Source organism: Poromitra crassiceps, assembly GCF_964638095.1.
Source record: "Poromitra crassiceps genome assembly, chromosome: 6".
In the NCBI taxonomy this organism is placed as follows: domain Eukaryota; kingdom Metazoa; phylum Chordata; class Actinopteri; order Beryciformes; family Melamphaidae; genus Poromitra; species Poromitra crassiceps.
The window spans coordinates 51,584,999-51,601,090 of NC_139627.1; the positions used below are offsets into that span (position 1 = coordinate 51,584,999).

At 43.9% G+C, this 16,092-nt stretch overlaps 2 protein-coding genes across 2 annotated transcripts in view; both read left to right on the forward strand.

Moving 5' to 3' along the window:
* Positions 1-16,092, forward strand: part of LOC310777967 (ATP-binding cassette sub-family C member 12-like) — a gene marked incomplete at both ends in the record, with an annotated part of 450,252 nt that overhangs the window by 323,752 nt on the left and 110,408 nt on the right. The gene's annotated exons all lie outside the window — the stretch shown is intronic.
* Positions 1-16,092, forward strand: part of LOC310778756 (uncharacterized protein) — a gene marked incomplete at its 3' end in the record, with an annotated part of 111,486 nt that overhangs the window by 25,043 nt on the left and 70,351 nt on the right. The gene's annotated exons all lie outside the window — the stretch shown is intronic.

Consider the following 16,092-nt stretch of genomic DNA (forward strand, 5'->3'; position numbering starts at 1 on the left):
CACATTCACTGAGTCTGAAGATAATATTTTCTGATGTAGTGACGTAGTTGTTGTGTGATGCCCTGCGTGCACCACCCCCCTCCCCCCCTCCCCCCGTAAACTCCTCCCCACACTGCACACAGCCTCACGCAACCATTATATTTTCGGAGTGCTGCGTTTGTGTGCTGCTGTCGGCTCTCAGCGCCACAGCAGGGAAGAGCCAACCCGGATTGCTGAATGGTTTGGCGTCAGGGGCTGCTTTCCTGGCTGCTAATCGGTTGGAGAAACTATACAGACAGACAGACAGACAGGGACAGAGGGGCTCAGTTGTGAGCGCGGATTGACTCCTGTTCGGAGCCAATGTCAGCTCCCGCGACAGAGCAAATGGCTCTGGGAGCATGCATCGGGTTGTCTTTGATCCACGGCTTTTAGGCTGTTTCTCGGACCTGTCTCTAATCTGGACTGCACCGAGCAAGCACTGTCGCCACCTAATGAGTCCGTAAAATAGGTTATACACCTCCAATAGCTACTATAGTTGTACAGGAGCTGCGGAAGGCTTTGATCGACGTCCCACCGTCAAAAAACGCATTGGACGTCGAAGGACGTCCGTGGCATTCTACGTCACTATTTAATTGGACGTCGAAGGACGTCCATGGCATTCAATGAGTTAATGAACTGAATTTGAATCACATCTTTTGTATTTGTCTTGTTGAACTTGAATCATTGCATTGAAATCTGAATGTGAATAGCATCATTGGAAATGGAACAGGACTTTTTCACAGCCACCATTTGGTGTCTAAATAAAAGGCAGGGTAAACACAGGTGCAACCAAATGATTAACTACGGCTTAACACTTCACTCATGTAATGATGGTTTCCCCAGCCATGCTTCGGCAGCCAGCTTCCTCCTTTAGGTCCGATGTAAACAAATGCACGTCCAACGAGTCCGATACCTCACGAGTCCGACACCTCACGAGTCCGAAAAAAGAGGCATTATATTCCCCGTTTTTCACTAACCCAAAACCTAACCTCTCCCACCCCCACGCCTAAACCTAACCTCCCCCAGACCCTAACCCAAAACCTAACCTCTCCCACCCCCACGCCTAAACCTAACCTCCCCCAGACCCTAACCCAAATTCGGTCTCGTGAGGTGTCGGACTAGGGGGCAGTCCCCCGTCCAACAGCACATGGCACACACAAGATCAGTAGCCTGTACTACGTAGCTAGATTAATGCCTTATCCGAGTAAGTTTGAGTTTGAACCTGGTTTAGCCGTACTACAAAGCAAGTTAACTTCTAATCACCATGGCAACTCATGCTGCAAAGCTAACCTGGTCCCGACCAGGTTAGCTTCAGAGGATAAGATCAAAATCCATGACAGACCCATATAATCGGCTCTCTGGAGTCACTCACCATTCATATAAGATCGCCATATGAAAAATAGATTGCAGTCAACTGAGAATAGAACAAGAAAAACATTCGTGGCTCTGTAGGCTACATAATTAAATTAAGCCTACTTACCACTTTATGTCTTAACAGCTCAACGATGCGTGGAGAAATATGATCACTATTAATCACGCAGCGCATATCATACACGGAGCCTCAAATGGACTGAGGGTGATATTCTCCTACATGCCTATATAATATAGATATGGGATAAATATGGGATAGCCCCATACTAAATATGCAGGCTACTCTTGCATGTTTCAGCTGGAACTGTTACCGCATTCATGACAACTCTGCCCGCCGGAGGTTTCAACACGGAACCTCCGCCCTGGACAGATTTGCGTTCACGCTGCACCTCCCGCTCGGGGGGAAAGCCCAAACTGTTGCTATAGCAACCCGCGTTAGCATGGTAGCTACCTACTAGCGAACAATGCTAACCGAACATGCTGAATGCTGAATTTCACACAGAGCGAAACACAGATGATACAAACACATATGAAACGTTAACATTACATAATTAAGAACTCAACTTGTGTGTTAAAACGTCAACAAACGTCTTTATAATAATTCTGTGATTATCATTAACGATGCAAGTAGCCATTTTGATGTGGCTGTGACGTCAACTCTGAGAAACCGGAGCTCTGAATGATACCCGAATTTCCGAGCTGTAATTCTGGCCTGGACGACCGTTCAATTCACTTTTTACAGGTCGGAACCCATTTTTTCCGGCGGTCCGAGTTGTCTTGAACGGGGTATGTGTCCTGTAGGCTGTATGCGAATATATGAACAAAAATAGGCTAGTTTTTATCAATGAAAACTATGCCCGCATCGTCTCAATTCAGTTCAGCAGTTTTCTCTTTTATATTAGGCAATCATTATTTTATATATGAATTATTCGATCAGTGCAACGCAACCACACACATAATGAGTGATAGAGATCATTATTCAGTGAGCATGCGTTTCTAAATCTATGGTCTAAATAGGCTTACAGATTGTGGAAATTTATAGACTGAGATTACATATTTACACTCGCACAAAGCTGCTGTAGGAGACAGAAATCGCTGATCAAAGTAAATCAAATGACTGATGTGAATACAAGCGGCAGCTTTAGACAGTCCTCCAGCAGACTATATCCAACGCGGATTTTCATTCTGACATAGGTTACATTAAATATCCGCTAAAACTCTGATCACGCACTGCGCTTTCATTGAACGAGGAAATGGGTGTGGAAATGGGTGTGGGCGTGGATCAACTCAGCTGTTCATAATGTGATTGGCTAGCGCACCTCTTTCGCGTGGACGCGCGCCTGTGCACGAGCGAAAGACGTGCGCGTGCACAGGCAGATCCCAGATAAAGCCAGCTTCAGTTATCGAGTAGAAAACCAGCGTCGTAGTATCGTTAAACTAGATAGCTTTGATCCTGTTCAGTCAAACCAGATCAAAGTGACAGATCGCGGGTCTGTTAAGATAGCTTCGTAGTATAGGGTACAGGTGCCCCGCTGAAGGAATGCGTGCCCGTCCGCATGTCCTCGAGTGCCCACCGCCCGGGTGGGGTCGTCAAAAGGGCCTTTCTGTGTGGAGTTTGCATGTTCTACCGGTGCCCCTTGGGGGTTTCCTTTATATAGGAACCCCTTCACCAAAACATGCAATATCCTGGTTGCTGATGTGGTGCCTCCTCTGGTCGTTAAGGGCGCCTGTTTGGAGGGAGGGGAACTCGTAGCGTGATCCTCCCACGTGCTATGTCCTACCGGTGAAGCTTCCCCTGTCAGGTGAAAAGAAGCGGCTGGCTAACTGGCCATGTCTCAGAGGAAGCATGGAGTCAGTTTTCAGCTCTCCCCAGATCGGCAGAGGGTGGAGCGGCAACCAGGATAAATAAATTAAAATTAGCACTAATGGGGGATAAAAATTGGATAAAAAATGTGGGGGGGGGGGGGAGAGTTGCTATGCAAAATACATAGCCCACAGCGGTGGTTCCCAAACCTTTTGGCCCATGACCCCTTAAAACAGGTTCTCAAATGTGTTTCAGCCAAGGATCCCTTACAAGATAGAAAATATACCGGGGACCCCCTCATTCTGATTTGTGATATTGGGCTCAGCTTAATTGTTTCCACAGTAACGTGCTTGACTTTTAAATTGATAGGTTTGTTAGATTCTAATGTAATCCATAAACCATTTTAGATTTAAAGCATACAATATTTTCTTGAACTATGAAGCTTTTGCAAAAAAATATATATTTTAGTTTTATTTTCCACTTTTCGTGGACCCCCTTGCAAAGTGTCACGGACCCCTGGGGGTCCCCGGACCCCCATTTGAGAACCACTGCCTTAAAATATAGCAAAGTCTACCTGGGACCCCTTGTCACATGTACCAGTTAGGTTACTGATTATTGTCTTGATTCATAAATGAAAATAGTGGAAAAATAAGTGTTAAAGTTCCCCACAGTCCAAGCTGACATCTTCAAAAAGGTCAAGTTTTGTCTGACTACAAAACTCACTTCAGTTGATCATCATGTTGGACAAAGAAAGGCAATAAATTGTCACATTTGAGATGCTGAAACTTTTCTCTCTTTTTTTTCACAAACTCATGGAGTGAAAGAGGTGACAGATACCAGGGCAGACATAAACCATTCAGAAATCATTCACTTAAGTGTCCTATTTTGAGATGAAAAAGCCATAAAAAATACAATAAACACAGCAGCAGTACAATGACATATTCCTACCTTTCTTTCTTTCTTTTGAGAGAAGTCAGGCTGGTAAAAATCTTTTTGTGCAGAATATCAATGAAACTCACCAATAGTGAGCACACTCGATCCAAACATTCAACTTAGGTGCCAAAGGCCAAAATAAACATAAGCAAAACAAATATTACTATGAACCAGAGATGCTCACAAGTCATTTTTTGCAAGTCAAGTCTCAAGTCTTTGAGCTAGAGTCCAAGTCAAGTCTCAAGTCTTTGAGCTAGAGTCCAAGTCAAGTCTCAAGTCTTTGGTCACAAGTGCAAGTCAAGTCTCAAGTGTCTTATGGATGAGCGTTCTATCATCTGCTGCATGTCATCCAGTCTGCTTAGAACACTGCATAGCTCAAACTAAGGGATTCAAAGCATGTAGGCTACTGTATTATCCTCACTCTATCTATTAGCATAAAGCAGTGATACTCAACTTGCGGCCCGCGGGCCGCATGGAAATGCACAATTTTTTTTTTTACATTGGACCTGAACGCAACATGCAAGATACCCACTGAATAAGTGTCCAAATGTTCATGTCATTCTGGCTAATACTCCACTTCTGTTATAGCATTTCAGTCTGTTATATGGAATATCTTTCAATAATCTATAGGGTCTTTCACACCGGCCTTGAAAGCCGAAAAAAGCACGGAAATTAGGATTCGCGGCTCCGATGTGAAAGGCATGAACGCGCGTTGGTGGGTAATTCTTGTACGCCTTTTGTCCCGGCACCAAAGGTTGTCACATCGCCGTATTGGCGGACAACCCGCCTCCACTTGAAAGGTCGTCGCAGCGAGCCGGAAAAGGTGCGAATGGTCAGCTTATTCATAAAAAAATTACAGGGGAAATCACCTCATGTATCAAGAAAGTGACGAGTGAAAGTAAAAAAAGTAGACTGATAGACAGACCTATCTCCACACACCACACTTTGCACTGTGCGAGGCAGCGCTTCATACGAATCGCTCATAAGATCGTGGTGTTTTTGCAATGTCAGCGTAGGTAATTATTATGTATATTAACTTTATTACAACTTTGGCATGGCAATATCTGCTGCTTTACCTTAACACAGTGTGACTGTTACAGTCACAACAGCCAACTAGTCCGCTGCTCTCGCTTCAGGCAGCCTCGCACTGTCCCCCTGTCTAGTGCAGGCTGCGCTGAACAGAGAGCACTGAGGTGAGGTGTCAAGATTTCATCTCTGAGCCCTCTGATAGGCTATTGCTTGATGTGTAACCAATCAGATAGCGCTGTGGGCGGGACATTGCTCCAGACACAGAACTACTGTAGGAGAGGATTCTTCCAGGTGCAGCAGCCGCGAATTAGCGCATTTTTTTATTAAGTTATGATATCGGCAAACAGCCAATGAAAATGCCGATACAGATCTCCTCAGCGGACTAGGAGAAGGAGGAAAGTCTGTTGTTGAATTGAATTCGTTCATCATACGGTAGCCTAGGCTACACTAACCTATGAAAATATTAATTTGGGCTAGGAGGAGCTGGAAATCCCTCTGCTCGCCTTTCAATCCGGGAGCAGGGGATTTCACCTGAAAGTACACAGCAGCACGGGAATGTGGCCGTGCTGCGGGCTCTGTGTGAAAACAATTTCTGTGGCGAGGCTGCCAGGCTTGACGGGCTTCCCGAACTACAATTTTGCGTGATCTGTGTGTGAAAGAGCCTTATGATATAGCTGCTAAATTGTCAAATACTGCCATCTGCTGGCTACCCAGGCACTTATGTATGTACTTAACCTAACTAACTTAACCTAACTAACTATCCGGTGTGCACAACACTGTCAGCCTAAACTCCGGCTGACACCCCAAAAACCTACAATCTGCTACAGAAAAATGTATTGTTTGTTTATTAACTGGCCCCTGGCCTTCTATCATTTCATGAAAGTGGCCCCCGGGCAAAGCAAGTTGAGTATCCCTGGCATAAAGCATCAGCATTGATTAGTTGACATTATTATTAATAGACCTTTCCTTAATGTCAATACACACAAAAATAAAGATTGTTCACAAGTCCCAAATCTCAAGTCCAAGTCAAGTCTCAAGTCTTTGAGGACAAGTCTCTCAAGTCAAGTCTCAAGTCACTGTGTGTGTGTGACTTAAGTGCGACTCAAGTCCAAGTCTAAAGTCCAAGTCCCCATCTGTGCTATTAACTGAGCAAAGTTGTATCACAGACAGACTCCTATCCCCTATAATGTCAGATAAGTCAATGCCAAGTTCCCCCTGCCATGCTTCTCTAATAGGAGAGTATGTTTTTAAAGCAGGACTAAACCCCCCAGATTTATGGCAAAACTGTATTCTACTTGATTTGAAAACAACAGGCAAGATGCACCGCCTATACTCCCGTTTTGGGGGTGGAACACGCCAGGATTGGCCAACGCCAACGCCAGTGCCCAGAACTGTCAAATCAAATCATCGACAGAGATGCTATGACCCGCCTCCCAACCCCCTTTTTTCCTTTTTTTTGCACAACAGTGTATCAACGTGGATATTATAAATATAGCCACGTTATAAACAACTAACCAACGCTGATGGGTCCGTATGGAAACGGTTTTGCCCGAAATGGTTAAAAGTGATATCAATTTGGTCATTCAGTGGCATTTTACTGCCATGTAACATAACAAGCTAGCTGCTAACATTAGCCAGTAGGTGATTACTCATGATGCATCGTGCTAAAAACGGGTCCATTGGAGTGAATGGAGATGTTGCAACCCAACTCTCCTGGCGTGAACTACAGTAATAATCACATGGAAAAAAAACATTTTTCACATGAGTGGGGACTGGGGAGGGGGGCAGTACGCCGTGACGTCGGGTTGTACCGTTTTGGAGGGCAAAAAAAAGCAGGTTTGAACCCATAGAGGGCACTTATACTGTTGAAAATGATAAAGATTGGTCTCAAATGTGGAAATTTTGACCAGAATTCTTCACACACCACCCCAAAAGCCATATATATTGGTTAAAAGTGTTTTGGGGTTTAGTCCTGCTTTAATTGAAATTATGGTCCGACGATGTTATAAAAAGTCACATGGGAAACATTCCAACACTTAACGTTAGGTAGGCTATTTTCAGAGACGAGGATGAGAGAGAGAGAGAAAGAGAGAGAGAGAGAGAGAGAGAGAGAGGATAGCTCACTATATGAGAGGAGGAGAGAGCTGAAGATAAAGAAATTACTTGTCTTTTTTTAAGAAGAGTGAGCTGCACAAACATCATATTGTCTCACTGTACGCAACAAACAAACACACAGACACAGAGACACAAACTAGTCCCTTCATTAATATCTGACACAACGCAGGCAGGGGGAAGTCCAGACCATGGACAGACAGACCTCGCTCAACAAGTAAGGAATGATTGACAGCTGGTCCAGCAGGCTAAAAAGGTGGATCTTTTATGGAAATAGGTGTGGCTTATTATGTTGTAGTATGCCCAATTGAACAGTCTCTCCTAACGATTCATAGCTTTCAAGGGGCGTTACGTGCTGCCGGGAACGCCCACCTGGCGGTCAAAAAAAAACTTGTTCATTCCGTTGCCTGCGAGTCGACTCACGCTGTTTGTTCAGCCAAAGTGCCGGATAGCCTACCTGTTGTGCTATCGGTTGCACTAAACCGACGAGGAGACACGCCTGGCTTGTGTTTTACAGAATCCCATCGGAGAAAGAAAGGAGGAGGTTGTGGATTTGTGCGACGTGGTTCAGTCGCTGGGGAGGGCAATTTTTTTTTGCTTTTTTTTCTACCATCAATGTACACACGTCTTTGCTCTTTGCGGCCAACATTTCATCAAAGGTAAGCTCAAGTAACGTTAACGGGGTATTAATCATTATTGTAACGTTACTTGAGCTTACCTTTGATGAAATGTTGGCCGCAAAGAGCAAAGACGTGTGTACTTTGATGGTAGAAAAAAAGGCATTTTTTTTGCCCTCCCCAGCGACTGAACCACGTCGCACAAATCCACAACCTCCTCCTTTCTTTCTCCGACGGGATTCTGTAAAACACAAGCCAGGCGTGTCTCCTCGTCGGTTTAGTGCAACCGATAGCACAACAGGTAGGCTATCCGGCACTTTGGCTGAACAAACAGCGTGAGTCGACTCGCAGGCAACGGAATCAACAAGTTTTTTTTTGACCGCCAGGTGGGCGTTCCCGGCAGCACGTAACGCCCCTTGAAAGCTATGAATTGGTAATAAATAGGCCTTTATTGTTCTATCAGGCATGTATCATTGGCAACAATGAAGGCAACATTAAACTGACAGATTTTTGAATGGAGTTTGGCATAGCATGCGCTGGATGCAAGTGATTTTATTTTATTTTATTAATTCATGCTTGCAGTGGTACCAAAAGGCCCACTGAAAAACTGCAGAATTTTACAGTCATGTAAAAACAATTGTAAACAAGACAATTACAGAAAATAAAGGTAGTAAGCAAGGCAAGGCAGGGCAATCAGTCAGTGTAGCAAGCAATATCAGTCAGTGTAGCAAGCAATACAGTATGAGGGCTCTATAAAAAAAAGAACACCCTCCAAAGTAAAAAAAATAAAATAAAACAAAGTAAAAAATAAAATATATATATATATCTATATATATATAGATATATATAGATATGATTAAAATGTGTTTTATATGTTTTATACTGCAATATTTAGGGTTTAGTTGAAGACTATGAGCAAAGCAAAGAGGGTGGAGATGTTATTTTTGATGTTTGGTTTATAATAATAAGATAATAAAATATAATACTAAATAAGTTCAGTGTTTCTGCCTGTTTTGCTGTCTGTTAAAACGACCTAAAGGGAGAGCAGGTGGTGACATGAAAGTGAGTGAGAAAAGGAGAAAATACTGAATAATGTCATCACAACAGTATGAGATATTCCTCTAAATATGGCTAAAAAACATCCAAACATCCAAAAAATGTCAATTTTTTCACCGCCGGCGATCTTGCGGGTGCCGTCGGAAAACGAGAATCCCTTCCTTGCAGCACCCCTACTTAAAAACAGTTCCACCATCCCTGGTGGTGACTGGTCAGCCATTCATTTTTCCATAGGCATTTTGTAAAATGCTTATAATTATAAAAAATATATTTGCTTGGTCAAACAAAGTGATTCAGTTATATTTAGAATCACGAGAGAATAACATTTTATTGTTTTTTTTTGGGGGGGGGGGGCCCTAGGTGCTTCAGTGCCCAGGGGCCCCTGGGGGTGTTCATTTGGCCTTGCTCCTCGACACGAGAAACTCATTCCTTTCTGGGTCACAGGGGTACATGATTTTAGATGGGTCAAAGTCATATTTCCCATGTATCTTGCGCATTGTGTGGCCGGCCGAGTTGTAATATATTGTCATGTCATGGTGTTTTGGGGTCATTAATAAACAAGATTGATTCCGTTATTTTTCTATCATTTTTTTTGGTAGTGCTATTTTACATTGAGGTCAACGGGGAGAGGCTTGTGTTTCCCCCCTAAAAGGGGGCGGGAACGTGTGCCGCCAGCAGACGCCTACAAATGATCTGGTGTATGATCTGATCTGATCTGATCTGGTGTATGATCTGATCTGGTGTATGATCTGATCTGATCTGGTGTATGATCTGATCTGATCTGATCTGGTGTATGGCACCGGCTTCCGGATTGTACGTACAAGTGGAAGTGACCTCGTCATGCAAGAGGAGGCGGTGTGCCTGCATCATGGATCTATTAAAATAACTGCAGATCTGCAGAGCCAGAAACTCATATCTTCTTCTGTCCAAGTACTCATAGTTTTAACGGTATATTCCACACCCAAATACTACTTCATGTCGAAGTACTTATAGTTTTAAAGGTATATTCCACACCCAAATACTACTTCATGTCCAAGTACTTATAGTTTTAAAGGTATATTCCACACCCAAATACTACTTCATGTCCAAGTACTTATAGTTTTAAAGGTATATTCCACACCCAAATACTACTTCATGTCCAAGTACTTATAGTTTTAAAGGTATATTCCACACCCAAATACTACTTCATGTCCAAGTACTTACAGTTTTAAAGGTATATTCCACACACAAATACTACTTCATGTCCAAGTACTCATAGTTTTAAAGGTATATTCCACACCAAAATACTACTTAATGTCCAAGTACTTATAGTTTTAAAGGTATATTCCACACCCAAATACTACTTCATGTCCAAGTACTCATAGGTTTAAAGGTATATTCCACACCCAAATATTACTTCATGTCCAAGTACTTATAGTTTTAAAGGTGTGTTCCACCCAAATACTACTTTCTGGTCAAGTACAGTGGTGTCCAGACTCAACTCAACACCCACAACAACAACACAGATGTTCTAGATGTGTGAAATTGAAAACTAATTCACCTGCTAATACTTGACACTTTAAAGTCGAGCTGAACCCAAAAATGACTTGTAATAGCCCATTTTTGAAACAGCTGTACTTACTTTGCTTTCCCTGCTTCAGCTCCTCCAAGTATTCTTTAGCCTCCTGAGCCAACATCGTAGGTATCTTATCCAGGGTGATGTTCTCCTGAGCCAACATCATAGGTATCTTATCCAGGGTGATGTTCTCCTGAGCCAACATCGTAGGTATCTTATCCAGGGTGATGTTGACATCGCCGTCCTTCAACGTCGGGATCATTCAGCTCCCAATCTGGAGAACTGCCTTCACGTTCTGACTGAGCTGAGGGCAAGAAAGCAATTCAAGAAGTTCAAGTGTCAGGGTTAGGAGTTACAGTTACTAATCCAAGGAACTTCAAGTTACTCCATTACTGCAGTCTGCAGACGAGTAAAACTTTAAGTAAAGGCAAATATCTAATTAGGTATTTATCAGTGACTCATGGAGAGTGAAAAAGGTGACAGATAGCATAGGGCAGACACAAAAACACTCTGAAATCATTCACTTTGAGTGCCCTATTTTGGGATCAAAAAGGTGACTGTAACCAAAAGGTTGAGTATTTTGCATCCCTGTTTATCACATAAAAATGATAAAATGGTATTCATGTCATAGATTGAGGCCACGCTGGGGGCGGGGTCAGGGTGGGGTAAATTCCCCCGTTCTATCCATTCAGCAAAGTTAGAATTTAGCTTCTAGCCCAGCCCAGGCAGACACGATCGGGGATTTAACCACCGCAGTAAAAGCACATCTGAGCAGACGTCTTGTGTTCTGCTCTAGAACCCCCAAACATGTAGTTTAGAGCCGCAGCACCGTCTTTTGGTGAGTCAGCCCATGAGATATATGGGCCGTTTTACCCCACTCGCGCGCCAGCCGTTTAACATTTTGTGGGCGTTCCCAGACATGCGGACTGTCTCTATGATATATATGTTGTCATCTAGGTCTTAACACCACCTTTTTTTTGTCACTGTGAGGGTTGATACGAGACACTTTTTTCTTTATTTTAACAGGACAGTCAATAAAAAATAGTCAGAATGTGACCTGGGAACCCATTGGTTTGAAATGACTCAGAATGTAAATGTGCGGTAGCTGAGAAGCTCATTCTATCTGTTGCTGTTTGTCCCAGATGTTACAGAACTCCCTGAAAACCTGAAAACCCATAATACGATCTCTGACTGTGACACCTAGAGTCCGGCTTGCACCGCCACCTACAGACCAGTCTAGCATTCCATTTCTCTGTTTCTGCCCTGGTCAAGAATAAATGATACAATGATGATCAATTATAAATGAATTAATATGGTTGTTAGTTCAAACTAACTAAACTTGAGCCAAAGAATGAAAGCTACTGAGATTTGAATAAACTACCGCTGCAAATTGTAGACTAGTAGGCTAATAGACTACTTGCACAACTCCACTACTTCCTGAAATGAGTAGGGCATAGTGGTTTCCTGTCCTACACTATTGGATGAACTGATTAATGTCAGGTGTGCCTGATCACTGTTGTTGTGACTGCAGCAGTCAGGCACACCTGACATTAATCAGTTCATCCAATAGACCAAATCACCGTGACGTCACCATGTAAACAAATTTACTTCCGGGTACCACTTTGGGAAGGCGGCAGGTTTAAATGTGCGTGTTGTCAAATAAATGCTGTCAAACCCTCTCGTTGTTTTCGGCCGACTACTTTCAATGTAAATGGTTAAACGGTTGGTAAACATGCTTGTCCGACGTATCTAGCCTTTCTTCTGTGTTTGTTTTATGTAGTGTTAGCTAGCTAATAACGTTTGTTTGTCTGTCAAACTCGCTGTTTTTTAACGTTACAGACAGAGTAACCTCGCGTCACCAGGCTCTTCTCGGCGAGAAAGAGCCTGGTACAGACAGAGCTACTGACGCCACGTCAATTTAATTTAGCTTCAAGTCTACTCTAGTCTGGTCCAACAGGTAAATTAGCTAGTCTGGTCTCCACTAACGTTAGTGAAAGTGTTGTTATGAATGATATTAAACAACAACACAACACGGACGAACCATTTTTGTCTTCTTTGTCTGTTTTTGTCTTCAACACGTCAGTTTGTGCCGTCCACCGCCATTATAATGTGTGGACCTCAGGGGTACCCGGAAGTAAATGTAAACATCCCGCTGATTTGGTCTATAGTGTAGGACAGGAAACCAAGATGCCCTACTCATTTCAGGAAGTAGTGGAGTTGTGCAAGTACTAGTCTATTGCACTAGCCTACATGATGTAGGCTACATCATGTACCTACCTACATACATCTCATTGCATCATTTCATGTAGCCTTTAAGGCGCTGACAGGGTTTTGCGCACCCTCGACTTGGAGCCTTGCCGCCGACTAGCGGCGACAGCGAGACTGTGCATACTCGAACGTAACTCGGCGCGTTGGCTGCCTGCGGTACACGTCCAAAACACTAGGTGGCTTGTACTTATGTCCGTTAAAACTACTCCCCAACACTGCGCGCACGCACCCAATGGCACGCACGCTCTGTGTGACGTCATTTGTGACGTCATATCACCCCAAGGAATCAATGGATAAAAAGACACGACAAGGATGATCAGGTCATTATGAGCTGACAGCACGACCTGATCATGCCAGGGACTTCAGGGAAACGCTATCAGCGGGCTGCATCCAGCAGATCTCAGCCTGATCTGATCTCTGATCTCAGATCTTACCTGAACCAGGTGAGTTAACGGCTTTAGAGTAGACGGTAGCTAAACGGTATTGCTCCCAGTACTGTTTATGTAGTAGCTTACTTTTCAAAATGTTGTAAGGCGTTTATTGTTTAAAATCTAGCTAGGCTAACGTTCTTTCTCTGTTGTTTCAGGTGAGGCGGCAGCCCACGTACCCGCCTTTCCACGAGATGTCTCTGTTCAGCTCCACCCCGAATCGGCACGCCGACCAAGGGTCCTCCTCCACCCGGGCCTCCGTGTGCCAGATGCAGCGGGGCTCATCCGGCCACGGCCGGTCCAGCGGGGCCTCTTCCCTGGGGCTACTGCAGAAGAACAGCGGCCTGGCACTGGGCGGTCCTGCTCCGGGACAGTACAACAGCCACCATCATCATCATCACCACCACCGGCGCTACTACCAGTACCAGCAGCAGATGATGGTGACAACTTCTTGGGATCGCTGTGGTGCGATCCAACGGTATGTCAACCCCGGCTTGAAGTCCGGGGCACAGCAACAGCCTCCCATCTCCACCTCTCCTTGCTTCAGCTCTGTGCCGAGAGTGAGGCAAACCAACACCAACAAAAACAAAAAGAGGAGGATAAGGAGGAAGATGAAGAAACGACATAACGCCGCTATGGGAGACCTGATAAAGTCCATGCTCACCTTCAGCCTGTAGCCTACTTTGGTGCTCCGAGCTCCAGAGCGGACATTAAGCTGCAGCCACAGCGCCACCGTGCGCCCTACAGCTGCCAAGACATTTCCTTCGGCCAAAAAGGACTGATGGAGAAAATGAACAAACATTGTTTTGTAGGCTACAACTCTGTTACAGCATGATTTATTGTAGTCATTAAATAGTTTGTTGATAATTAAATGGAGTTCTGTCCTATCTCTTCAGATTGGAAATTGCTACAGACTTACTGTATGTGATGATACTGTGAAAAGCAGTTTCATAGTGGAGGGAACATCATTCATAACATGCATCAAAACACATCAATCATGGTGTATCTTCACTGACGACTGTCTGTTTTGTTTAATGGCAGACTGCATTGCCCAGGGGAAACAGATAGGCTAGAAGAGTTCATTTACAAAAACACTGGTATCTCCGTTTGTTTGTTTTTCATCCTTTATTATACATTGATGTGTGTGTGTGTGTGTGTGTGTGTGTGTGTGTGCGTGTATACAGATCCTTTCCAAAAAATTACAATATCATGGAAAAGTTAGTTTCTTTCCATAATTTCCTTCCTTTTTCATAGTTTATAGATTCATTACACACAAAGTGAAATATTTCTAGCCTTTATTTGTTTCATTTTTCATAATTTAATTTATTTATTTAAACAATAATATAGTTTTATGTGCACTCCAGGGAGCATCAAACAGGTGTTGTTTATTCATTTTAAGAATGGCATTTCACTGTTTTTGCAAATGATCTCTTCAAAGATGGTTTGCTCTATAAGCAGCCGAAGTAAAGAACCAAAAACACTTTAAGAAGGAAATCCCAAAAAAATGTTGACGGCATTTTATGGGATCTTGTAACTATGAGTGTGCCTAATATTCATCATGGCCTCCCATATTACAGAATTTACTGTTCAAAAACCGCCGCTAGTCGTGGACCAGCTAAAAAGTGGAGAAACAAAGAGACGACTATGAAATGCTGAGAGAATCAGATCAACATCACCTTTTTGTTTGAAAAAATGTCATGGCTTTTGAAGAGACTTGGGACTGGGACTTGTAGACATGGGCACTATGGCACTTTCAACCCTGCTTGATGGGGGCATAACCCTCATTGCTTGTACAAGTTTATATGTGTGTGTATTTTTGATTCAATTTCATATGTCTTTTCCCCTTTTTGCCTCTTAGAATTGTGATGTCAGAAGCAATTGTGATTTCATCCATGATCATCAGCGACATCATCAGTGATGTCATAAATCCTTCCCTGCTGAGGATTACATTCAATAGTGCAGACACCAAAACTACATGGAAAGCCTGTAGGAGAGCATTCTCTGTGCCGAGCTCAACGAACAAACAAGAAAAAGTACAAATAGAATAATTTACTACACAGGCCAGATACATCTAAATGAATGTAAATGTAGACAATCTCCAGATAAACCGTCCACAATATGTTCATTTCACACAGTCGTGGCTGTTGCAGGTCATAAGTGTACCGGCCTCCATAGTTCACTGTGAGGCTGCTTTGGAGGTATGGAGCTCAGCTGTCAGCTGTGCTCTGTGTGCACAGAGGTGTCTCCTTGCTCTTGGCTGTCATCTCACTCTGGGCTCGGTTCTGTTTCTCCCTCTCCAGCGCTTTCTCCATCTCTGTGTAGTAGTCTCTCACTCTGGGCCCGGTTCTGTTCCTCCCTCTCCAGCGCTTTCTCCATCTCTGTGTAGTAGTCTCTCACTCTGGGCCCGGTTCTGTTTCTCCCTCTCCAGCGCTTTCTCCATCTCTGTGTAGTAGTCTCTCACTCTGGGCTCGGTTCTGTTTCTCCCTCTCCAGCGCTTTCTCCATCTCTGTGTAGTAGTCTCTCACTCTGGGCTCGGTTCTGTTTCTCCCTCTCCAGCGCTTTCTCCATCTCTGTGTAGTAGTCTCTCACTCTGGGCCCGGTTCTGTTTCTCCCTCTCCAGTGCTTTCTCCATCTCTGTGTAGTAGTCTCTCACTCTGGGCCCGGTTCTGTTTCTCCCTCTCCAGTGCTTTCTCCATCTCTGTGTAGTAGTCTCTCACTCTGGGCTCGGTTCTGTTTCTCCCTCTCCAGCGCTTTCTCCATCTCTGTGTAGTAGTCTCTCACTCTGGGCTCGGTTCTGTTTCTCCCTCTCCAGTGCTTTCTCCATCTCTGTGTAGTAGTCTCTCACTCTGGGCCCGGTTCTGTTTCTCCCTCTCCAGTGCTTTCTCCATCTCTGTGTAGTAG